Source organism: Carya illinoinensis, chromosome 7 (genome assembly GCF_018687715.1).
Source record: "Carya illinoinensis cultivar Pawnee chromosome 7, C.illinoinensisPawnee_v1, whole genome shotgun sequence".
Classification (NCBI taxonomy): Eukaryota; Viridiplantae; Streptophyta; class Magnoliopsida; order Fagales; family Juglandaceae; genus Carya; species Carya illinoinensis.
In genome coordinates this window covers 3,835,756-3,845,314 of record NC_056758.1, presented here as the reverse complement: position 1 = coordinate 3,845,314, position 9,559 = coordinate 3,835,756, and positions in this window count along the sequence as shown.

The following is a 9,559-nucleotide window of genomic DNA, read 5'->3' as shown; positions in this document are numbered from 1 at the left end:
AGCTTAAATCCCATCTGTTTAACTATGTGGGGCTGATTAGTCTAAGATGAATGCTAAAAAATTTCAGAAATAATTGAATCAAAACCAATTATACTTGTAACAAAGCTAAGAGTTTGTTCTTAAAATGGTACTTTTAATAATTAACATTCTTAAATCTTCTTTTAAATCATATATTTTCCGAATAATAATTATCTATATTTATAATATAGGATTGTCCCTTTCATCATGACCTGCAAGTGTATTTACGATCAATCCTCCTCTTCCTGAGACAGAGTTGTTGCAAAAATGGTAATCCATATTTAAATAATTTTTCATTAGTATATTTCTATTAAAACTTCAAATATATATTTCCCTTTTATCAATAGTTGAGAACAACATGATCATATTGATATTTATTAATCTTAAATTTCTTCTGCATACATTCAATATCTATTTTTTTCCTTATTAAATTTCATTTTCTTTTTAATTTTTAAGGTCAATAATTAACAACTCAATACTTGAAAGTATTATTACAAAATCCTTGAGATATCCACTACGTCTTTATCATAAGTTGGTATTCGAGAAATAATTAACAATTGTGATGTTATTGCATTGCTGAAAAGTTTACAACCAATAAAGATAAAATACTTTTCTTAATGCCATATTCAAATTCTTGTCCATTCACATTGTCTAAAACATTGTTCCTAACATAATGTAGAAGGAAAAATTCTAGATCAAGGCAAAGATAAACATCATTAACTTGCTTCAAATATTCTTTTACATGTCGTACATCGATTGTAACAAGGGAACTAGGCATGATCATAATGAAAGCTTTCTTTGTTACCACTCTAAACATCAAAGTGTTTTTCAACCACGATATGTATTCTTCAAATTTTACCACTTTATAATTCATTCCAAAAATTTCTCATATGTAATTTTTACCAATCCTAACAAAAAATAATACTCTCATCATTTGTAGTTGCCAGACATAAGTTGAACTTGACGATGACACAGGAAAATTAGCTGCTGTTATGTTTGGCGAAATTGCAGAGGAGGCATATATTGAGCTATTCAACAATTGATTTCATGAATCATACTGGAGAGGCCATAAGTTTCTTCATTTTTATTGTTTTTTCCTTTGAAACAAAAAACACTTAACTATACTTTCAGATATTTCCTACACTATGTATAAAAAACAATTCAATTGTACATTATAACAACAAAAAGGCTCTTAAATTGAATTCTACAAAACATTGTCTTTAATTCATCTTTACATCATAGCATTAAAACATATTAACCATTAATAAAAACTTCAATTCTTAAAGCTAAAAATTCTAATAATCTAATTATACCGCTTACCAAAAACTATGTTATTTTTCAGTTATCAATTGTCTTGTATATAAATTATTTATATATTTATTAACCATCTAATCCCACTAAATATTTAATATACATGAGCATTTACCATTTCTAGAGAATATAACATTAGAAGCTTCAGAAAAACAGTAGATGATTTAACTTGCTGCAAACCCAGACATATTCAGTTAGCAACAACACAAAAACTTCAATGTTGTCATAATTGGTTCTGTCCAATATGACCCATAACTACAATTATAATGGGGAAAAAAAAACAAATCTACAACTTATGTCTTTGTTTAACTTTATCTAAGTTTGCTTTGAACAAATTTCTGTAAAATAATCAAGAAACCCAACTAAGCAAACATGCATCGCACGTTTGCCCCTCCACTAGTGTGTCTGTGTGTATATGCATATAATTACCATGATCCAATTTGGGACATTTAATTATAAGTTTTGCCGACGACCACAAATAAATATTTTTTCCTTTTTTTTAATAAAAAAAACTATTTCAATGCATGCTTAATTGATAGAACCAGATTGACGCCATATATCTATGTATATAATTGCAGCCGTTACTTTGGATAAATATGGAATTAATTAAATTGCTTTTCATTAACTCGATCGAGCTTTGTAGGAGCTTTTTATTTCTAATTGCTAGCTATCTATTTTATTTCAAATTATTTCAATTATCCGCTATTTACCTTAATTAATAAATTAATTAATTAATTTGAGGTACATTTTCTTCTTAGCTAGCTAGCTTAATTGATTAATATTGATCTTCACCTCAAATGACAAGATCGAGATTATATATATCTATCTATACGATAATTAATATATATGCCTTACAAAATAAAAGTAACAAAAAAGAAGAAGAGAAAATTCACTCAAATTTAGTCATTTTTATTCAACTAGATAAAAATGTGCATTTTTAATAGTCTTGCATTTTGTAATATTGTTTTTTTTTTTAATTTGTTTTAATTTGACATGCAACTAGATATATAATAAAACCATGTGTCCAATGATTGTATTTATCGGCTGGTTAATATTACATGGTAAAACAAATCTGGTTAAGTGGGTTCACCATCTGATTATAAAAATGAGAATAAATTTGAATCATATAAATTGATCTAAACCTGATTATATCTAACACTAACCTATTTTATAATATGTAAGCCATTTATTCCTGCCAGCCATCTTTGTAAAGTAGACGGTTGTTTCAACTGTTTCTATTGGCCGTACGATCTGTAGTACTTTACACTTCCACGTTACAAATATATATATATATATAGATGATATAATAATATATTTATTAAATTATTTAAATTTTTGCGTTTCCCATAATGTAAAGTTATACGATTTGAAAGCAGCTTCAACTAATCTCATGTATGAATTATGGATTAAACAATTAGAATAAAAAGTTTTTAAGATCTATGACGTTTATTTCACGCCCAGAGTACTTCAGTGTCGATGATATCACCAATCACTATTAATAATATATGACATGATCTATTATTTATGAAAAATTTCCATACCCTAATCACTTAATTAATAGTACCATAATATTTGATAGAAATTGAGGTTTTAGAAAATCCTGTATGCTTAATTGCGGTCCTATGGTGTACAAACCTCGCACACTCTAAAACTGCAAAAATTATTTCTCTAATTTTCTCTATCTAATATAAAATGTTTCCATCTAATTTCAATGTCAAAATAATGTATTTAAAATCAAAATATAACAACAAAAAGGACGTAAAAAGTAATTTTTAATATTAAAAATTCAAAAACAAAGGTTAGAAACAATATTGCATCTTTATCCAAAAATTAAAATCTAACAAACTATTTTAAACAAATTTTATTTTTTTGTGAGAAAAAAAAATCAGCTTTAAACAAACAAATCCATCATCTCATTTTCTCTTCCTCAACTAACAAATCTATCTTATTTTCTCTTTCTCATATGACAAATCTAAGAACGTAACCATAAATATTTTGATATATATATATATATATTGGGATTATATATATATATATATATTGTACCACTCGGATTAACCAATTAGTACAATGCATTTATAACTTATATATATGAACTCATTTTCCAATTAAGTTTATTATAATATTAAATAAAAAATATAGAATATATATAAACCGATCATAATATTTTAAGTTGATGCACTTGATTATCTGGAGGCTTTCATCTATGGATCAGGAATAAAATATTAGGTGAATATCTTCCCTTATTTCTTAGGTTTACAATATTCATGCATGATTGTGATCAAGATGATCAAATACCACACACACACACACACACACACACACACACACATATATTATATGATCCCTATATATCCACAAACACATACATGACTCATCACATGCATGCATACGTACATATTCTGATCGATCGTCCAGAACTGCGCATGCAGAATGTACGTAGGTACGTAGAAGCTGTAATCTTAAATTAATATATATAATTAATTATAACCATGATCGAACTTGGGATGTTTAATTATAAATTTTGCCGGCAGCCAAAACTAATTATTATCATTATTATTATTTTTATAAAAAAATATTTCAATGCTTAATCGATAGATCCAGATCGAAGCCTGCATATATATATATATATATATATATATATATATATATATGTATAATGGCAGCCGTTACTTTGGATAGACGTAGAATTAATTAATTTGCTTTTTATTAACTTGATCTGGCTTTGTAGGAGCTTTTCTTCTAATTGCAAGTTATCTGTTTCATTTCAAATTATTTCAGTTATTTGCTACGTACATACCTTAATTTATTTATTTATTAATTAGTTAGAGGTATCTTTTCTTTCTAGCTAGCTAGCTTAATTAATTAATATTGATCTTCACCTCAAACAATAAGATCGAGATTATATATATCTATCTATATGATAATTAATATATCTCCCTTACAAAATAAAAGTAACAAAAAAAAGAAGTGAAAATTCACTCAAATTTAGTCATTTTTATTCAACTAGATAAAAATGTGCATTTTGAATAGTATTGCATTTAGTAATATTGTTTTTTTAATTTGACATGCAACTATCTAAGATAGTAAAAATTAAAATCATGTGTCCAATGATCGTATTTATTGGCCAGTTAATATTATATGGTAAAACAAATCGTGTTAAGTCAAGTATAATTTACAACAATCTGGTTAAATTTGAATCACATAAATTGATCTAAACTTGATTATATCTAACACTAATCTTATTTTGTCATGTAGAGTAGAGGGTTGTTTCAACCATTTATACCGACAGTCCTTTTTTTTGAGTTATTGATCATATTGAGAAGTGCCATAATCATAAAGAAGTGACACAAAAGTAAACTCGCAAACTGATATATATAACTTCTAGTAGATGTACTTTACATTAAAAGTATATTTACAATCTAATGTACCGCAACAACTTACGTCTATTTATAAATTTCTTTTTATAATATCTTTTTGTGGCTAAAATATTTCTCATTCATGTTATGGAATTATATATACATGTATAATTAATTATTTCTATTAAATAAAATTACTCCCATGCATCGACTAATAACAACAATCACTTTATCATCTCCACGTTACAAATTAACACTCTCCTCCTAATGTATATATATGACTTGGAGAAAATATTTGATGACGTTACAGTACTAAAGATCAGTGTCGATCAATAGATGATATCACCTATCACTATGAAGATATTGAAGATATTGAAGATCTAGATATATATATATTATAATTGTCAAAGACCCTAATTAAAATATATATATATATATATTTAGAGAGAGAGAGAGAGAGAGAGAGAGAGAGAGAGAGAGAGAGAGAGAGAGAGAGAGAGAGAGAGAGAACACTAATATTGCTAAAATATTCCTACTCGTCAAAATCATCATCTTATACATTAATGATCTTATCCTTAATCCAAATCTGGATATATATGGTCCGCGCGGGACGTACGAATATCAGCCTCTTCAACAAATAATTAACAAGCACGATCTGTAGTACTTTACACTTCCACGTTACAAATATATATATATATATATATATATATATATGATATAATAATATTTTTAAATTATTTAAATTTTTACGTTTCTCATAATGAAAAGTTATACGATTTGAAAGCAGCCTCCAACTCATGTGTTTGCGCATTTTAATCTCATGTCTGAAGTATGGATTAAACAATTAGAATTAAAAGTTTTAAGATCTATGACGTTTGTTTCACCCGGAGCACTTTATTTTAATTGCGAATAATCTTTTCATTGTAATAAATTAATCACAAAAATCTATTTTTCTTGTAGCATGTCGATGATATCACCAATCGCTAATATATGATATGATGATCTATTATTTATGAAAAATTTCCATACCCCAATCACTTAATTAATTTGTATATCTAAGAAATTGTTTAATGAATATTTATGAGAACTGCTACAGACACAATATTATTGATCAATACTTTTACGAGCTCTAACATTTTATTACTTGTAGCTTTGCAATTAAATTCCAATGTTCACCAAATAGCTATCTCATGCCAATTACAGGAATCCATGAAGAAATTATTAATTTTTTTAAAATATAGATATTCCATCCGATCACCATAATATTTGATAGAAATTGAGGTTATGGACGGGGGTTTTAGAAAATCATGTATGCTTAGGGCAGGATTGGTAAGTAAGATTTAATTTTGAGTTGAAATGAAAGTTTAAAATATTATTTTTTTGTATTATTATTGTTTTGAGATTTAAAAAAATTAAATTATTTATTATATGTTGTGTGGAAATTTAGAAAAATTGTAATGATGAGATGAAAATTTTGAGTTGAGATGAGAATTTTGAGTTGAGATGTTTTTACCAAACCTGTAATCGGTCCAGTGGTGTACAAACCTCGCACACTCTAAGACTGCATAAATCATTTCTCTAATTTTCTAGATCTAATCTAATATGTTTTCATCTTTCATCATCAAAATAATGTAAAACATTATAACTAATTAGCTGTAAAAAGTACGTTAAAAAGTAATTTTTAATAGTAAAAATTCAAAAACAAAGGTTAGAATGGAACAATATTGCATCTTTATCCAAAAATTAAAATCTAACAAACTATTTTAAACAAATTTTATTTTTTATGACAAAAAAATAATAAACTTTAAACAAACAAATTCATCATCTCATTTTCTTTTCCAACCAACAAATCTATCTTATTTTCTCTCTCATAGGACAAATCTAACAACGTAACCCTAATTAATTTCGGCAAGATTAAAGAAACTCAACAATTGGACCCTAATGTTCATGAGGTCACCGATCCGAGTCCCTTTCCAAGATGCGACTCATGAATACGGAATAAATTCTTTATTTATTTTTAATATTTTTTATATTTTTATCGTGTGCAAGTTCTTTCTTTAACATCCGACTCAGTTTCGCTCTGTTTTTTAACTTCTCACGGGCGGGCTAGCTGTTCCAAGAGTCAATCTATATTTTTATGTATACATATCCCGAAACTGAAGCAACCCAAAAGAAGGGAATTTGCGTTTTGGTTATTCTCTGAGATAGTTCACTTGAAAAACAAAACAAAACAAAACATAAGAAATCAAAACACAGTCATGGCTCATGGTGGGCGTTCCTCGTTGAATGAACAGATGCATTGTGAGTTCTCTGCTTCTGATCAGCAGTTTCAGCCTGTGAATGACAATAGAAGCATATCAGCTTGGGAGGTTCAAATCTCAGAACCCACAAACGAGAGGCTGAGACAAACACCAACAGACACAGAGAATAAGGTGTCTCCAAGCTCCTTTTCATTTTCTAAGATTTGTTTGTATCTCCAGCCTGACTGATTTGTTTTGTTCTCTCTTTTCTTTCCTACGTTCTCTTCTTTCTTTTTGTGTCGTTTATTGAGTTTCTGCATGGGGTCCGAATAGCCATGTCTGTTGCTGCATTGCTGGTCTTGTTAATTTCCTGTGTTTGAGGTTTTGGAAGGATTTATTTACGTACTCTGCATCATTGTAGAGGCTTTTACTCTCTTCATCTCTTCAATTTCTTTCTGCTCAAAAGAAATTTTTTCCATTTGTCATCCCTTTCACTATTTTTGAAAGTGATAAATGTAAATATGTCAAACTTTGGAAGCAAATGGAAAAGAAATATAAAGCGGGATCAAAGATCTGTCCGTTTCGGTTTACTGTCATATATTTTGAAAAAAAAAAAAATTCAAAAATTTAAAAATAAAAAAGAAAAAGAAAAAGAAAAAAAGAAACAACTTAAATCCAAACATGTTTTGTTTTTCATTAGAACATAAAAACAAAACAGATAAAAGAAACAGACCAAAACAAAGCCATGGCTAATAGCGGGCGTACTTTCTCGAGGAATGATCAGATGCATTGTGGGGTATCTACTTCTGAGCAGTACTTTCAGAAGGCGGGGCTGCAATCTGTGAATAACGATGGAAGCAAAGCTTCGGAGGTTCAAATTTCAGAAACCGCAAACGAGAGGCTGAGACAAACACCAGCAGAACACACCGAAAAAGAGGTGTCTTGAAGCTCTTTTTCATTCTCTCTCTCATTTTCTGCAATATATTTTGTTCTTTTTTTTCTTTTTCTTTTTTTCCCCCTTCAACGTTGCTTATTATGGATGATTTTAGGGCGTCTTGATGATGAGTTTATTGGGTTTCTGTATGAGTTCAGATTGTCATATCTGTGGTAGCATTGCCGGTACAGTTGTTTTTAGGTTTGAGGGTTTTGGTCGTTTTATGCATGTTGCTTTCGTATGTGCATGGGGCTTTGGTGGTTTTGGTAGTTGCATCATTAATGTAGAGGTTTTTTTTTCTTTTCCTTTTAAAAAACTCTCTCTCTCTCTCTCTCTCTCTCTCTCTCTCTCTCTCTCTCTCTCTCTCTCTCTCTCTCTCTCTCTCAGAATACATGTTTTTTCCCCCATTATTTTTACTGAAACTGAAAAATGGAGATAGGTCAAACTATTAAAATCAAATAGAAAAGGAGTACTGAGTGGGGATCAAAGCAACTGGCCGTAGTTGCGTGACTGAACATGTTTTTGGTATTTTCGGGTATGTATGTATGATTAGTGAAAATTTAGAGAATTTTTAGAAAAAAACCTTTGAAATGAGAAGTTTGAATAAAAAGTTTTTTAGAAAAGCTTGTATGCCGCCCCAACTTGACCGCCCTAGTTGATCGCTGATAAAAAAAATTATATAATTTTACTTAATAATTAAAGAAGTGGTTTTAAGTGTATTGGTATATATTTTTTATTTTTTAAAAATATTTAAATATATTAAAAAAATATGAAAATAAAAATACCAAAAAAAGGCCGTTGTTAAAAAGAGCAGTGCTACTCAAGCGGCAGAATAGCCCGCTCCAAAGTTTTTTGAGATTTGTTTTCCTTCTATTGAGGTTTGCAAAAGTGAGTAGTTGCTAATTAGTTTCAAAAGTTTTTTTTTTTTTAATTGTTACACAAATTTTTATGAAAAATGATAGTTGTAATCGTGAGTGTACAAGTACCGCATAATCATTTTAAAAAAGTGAATAAATACGGAACTTACATAAAAAAATATTAATTTTTTAATAAGACATCACTTTTTTTCAAAGCGACTGTATGATATTTGTACACTCTACAACTGTATGTATCATTACTCAATTTTTATTGATCATAAGAGTATTAGGCAAAAGCCTATTCAGAAGGTTGGTATAAAATTTTTGTGTGGTTTTATTAAGTTTAGTTTTTATAAAATTATTTTAGATTTTTTGAAATCAATATAAATGATTAGATGAAAAGTTTGTTTCTTTTTCTTATAAATATATAGAAATTTCTTTTAGGTTTAAATAGGTTGGGGTTAAAGTTGATTTCTTTTTGAAATATTAAAGAAAATGGAAAACCAAAAATTTTACAGCGATTAATATAAATAAATACTTTTCCTCTCTTTGGGGATAGATCTTCGCACTCTAATCCGATCCTTGTCTCCATCCCCAACTTGCATCAATCAAATTTCTTTTCGATCTTCTATGGTTTTGATGATGCATGCACTGATTTAACGTACATTAATGATTATTTTCATTTTTGTGTTATTAATTATTATTTCATTAATTTTTTTTTTCCCCCTTATGCCGATACCTCGACATAACATGTAGGATATTGAATTGAGAGAAACTCTTCTGAAGTTACCTCCCATCGGTTTGACATTCACGAAGACAGATTCTTTCTTGGACTTAGTG